We start from the raw sequence: 3,052 nt of genomic DNA, 5'->3' as shown, positions 1-3,052 counted from the left end.
AAGACAGCACTTTTCTTCATTACTCTTATACAGTCATTTGATTTGTGCGTGTCACCACAAACTCTGCATCTAGGTACTGACCTGCATCCTTTCACTGTGTGCCCATAACGCTAACACTTAATACACTGTAGGGGACGAGGTGATAGTGCCTCCACTCTGTATAATAAATGCCACGCCTTGGTTTTGTTTGGGTGACTCGACCGGCAAAAGTAACAATCACGGACTCAGTTGGCACCTTGTTCTTATCCACAACTCGACTACATCTATAAACCGCTATCGCACCTGCTTCTGATAACATATTTAGTATCTATGTAGGAGTCATATTGACGTCGACGCCCCAAACGATGCCTTTCATGCAAGCTAGGTGAGGCGGAATGAATGTGCTCACCGGGTTGGTAGCGAACACCGAGCATTTTAGTAAGCCTCGAACACAATGCTGGTCAGACGAGAAGCAGAGCATGCCTCCCTTGCTGAACTGTCGGACCTTTGTGTGGCTTTGATAGTGGGCTGTAGGGGCTCTCAGATTCGTCTGAATCATTCTTATATTCTTCATCCGTATGATAGCTTCGTTGCTTGGGACTAGTGCCACGAACTCGTAATTTCTGCGGATCAAGAGAAACTTACCAGAGGTAAGCCCCTGGTCCAGGTGAGAAAAACGACATATGTCTTGCCTTACTATCCGAAAACACACTCGCTAATCAAACGGGACGCTACCGCAACGCCTCCCAGAATAACATTCAATCACAAATACTAAATCCTTGGCCAAACCATCATAACAGGCAAACGCCAGGCGTCCGTGGGCTCATGCACCGCGTGCATGATGAAGAGCGCCCGAGTACCGGTTTTGCTTTTCATCCTTACAATGTATTAGAGATTGGTTGCTTCAAGTGGGTTACATATTGTTACGTGATTTCGTCTGACTGAAAGAGGGCATAGTGGGGCATACCCATGAAAGGTGCCTCAGACTGAGAGTGAAGAAGTGGGCGCTGTCGGTGAGCTGCGTTGTGGCTGCGGACTGACAACTGTTATTTACCACGTAACATTTTGGTGGAGGTGCTGGGTACTCTTCTGACAACGGAGCTACGCAGTGGACGCCTCCTTAAGTCTGCTACCATGGCTCCGGGTGAGGATACGGCTTCGCCACCTACCTCAGCAACGGACACGTTGCACCATCTGCAACGTAAGTTGCAGATGGTGCAACAGTCCCTGTCGTCGGTATGTGCACAGCTCAACTTACCGTAGCCGGTCATCAAGTGGTCGTCCTTTTTACCGTGCTTGCAACATGTCCCCACGACCTCATACTAGGCCTCGATTTTCTTGCCGCCAATTCTGCTCTGATTGATTGCTCCGCTGGTGTGCTCCGCCTTGAACTGCCACAAATCAGTGCCGCCTCGTACCAACTTACATGCCGATTACAATGCAGCGACTTTGTTCGCCTGCCCTCCAAAACTGTGACGTACGTCGATTTTCTGTGCTCACCAGCTGTGCCCGACGGTGACTATTACGCTACGCCTCTCACCGACGTACTCCTTGGGCACAATGTTGCAGTGGCCTATACGGTGCTCAGCATCACAGATAACAAAACTTGTCTACCTCTTGTCAATTTCGGCTACATGAATCATGTGCTTCCACAAGGCATTTCTGTGGCCCACCTGTGTCCGTTGCTCGATTCACAAATTGAAGTGCTTGCCTTAGACACACTTGTTTCACCGCAACGCACATCACTCGCAATACATTCGGGCAGCCGTCAAATTGTAGACATGATCGCCACTGATCTTCCGCCTCCGCAAGTTGAAGCCCTACAACATCTTCTCGAGGCCTACCAGGATATTTTCGATTTTGGCGACTGACCTCTTGGGCAGACGTCCTTTGTCCAGCATCGCATACACACAGGTGATGCCAACCCTGTTCACCGCCGTCCCTACAGAGTGTCTACTTTTGAGCGGAGCATAATTCAGAAGGAGGTGAACAAGATGCTAGCGAAGGACATTATTGAACCATCCTCCAGTCCCTGGGCATCCCCGGTGGTATTAGTTAAAAAGAAGGACGGATCGTGGCGATTTTGTGTGGACTATCGCCACCTTAACAACATCACCAAGAAAGACGCATACCCTCTGCCCCGCATTGACGACGCCCTTGATTGCCTACATGGTGCCGCCTACTTTTCTTGCATCGATCTTCATTCTGGTTATTGGCAGATTGCCGAGGACCCCATGGACCGAGAGAAGACGGCTTTTGTAACACCCGATGGCCTCTACCAATTTAAAGTCATGCCTTTCGGCTTATTTATTGCCCCCGCCACATTTGAACGAATGATGGACTCCCTGCTCCATGGATTCAAGTGGTCTACGTGTCTTTGTTATCTGGATGACGTGATTGTGTTTGCTCCCACTTTTGAAGCGCACTTTGAGAGACTGTCGAAAATTCTTGATGTATTTCGTCTCGCCGGCCTTCAGCTGAATTCATCCAAGTGCCGGTTTGGTCGCCGTCGCATTACAATACTTGGACATATTGTTGACACTTACGGCGTACAGCCTGACCCAGAAAAAGTTCGCGCTGTGAAGGACTTTCCTGTGCCAAAAACCGCCAAAGATGTCCGCAGCTTTGTGGGGCTCTGCTCCGATTTTCAGCGGTTCATCAAGAACTTCGCGGAAATCGCTCGGCCCCTAACAGATTTACTCAAACCAGATGAGACGTTTACCTGGCGTCCCTTGCAAGCAGCAGCATTTTCCGACCTGACCACTTTGCTCACTTCTTCTCCTGTGCTGGCTCACTTCGACCCTACGGCATCGACTGAAGTGCGCACCGATGCCAGCGGTTACGGAATAGGCGCTGTGTTGGCTCAGCGACAACGTGGGCAGCATCGCGTGATAGCTTATGCCAGCAGGCTGCTGTCCACCTCGGAGCGTAATTATTCCATCACAGAGCGCGAATTCCTAGCGCTGGTGTTGGCAGTCGCGAAATTTCGCCCTTACTTATACGGCCGACCATTTATAGTCCTCACCGACCACCACGCTCTTTGCTGGCTCGCCTCCCTCAAAGATCCCACAGG

This window comes from Rhipicephalus microplus, chromosome X (genome assembly GCF_043290135.1).
Source record: "Rhipicephalus microplus isolate Deutch F79 chromosome X, USDA_Rmic, whole genome shotgun sequence".
Classification (NCBI taxonomy): Eukaryota; Metazoa; Arthropoda; class Arachnida; order Ixodida; family Ixodidae; genus Rhipicephalus; species Rhipicephalus microplus.
This window is presented reverse-complemented; position numbering follows the sequence as displayed.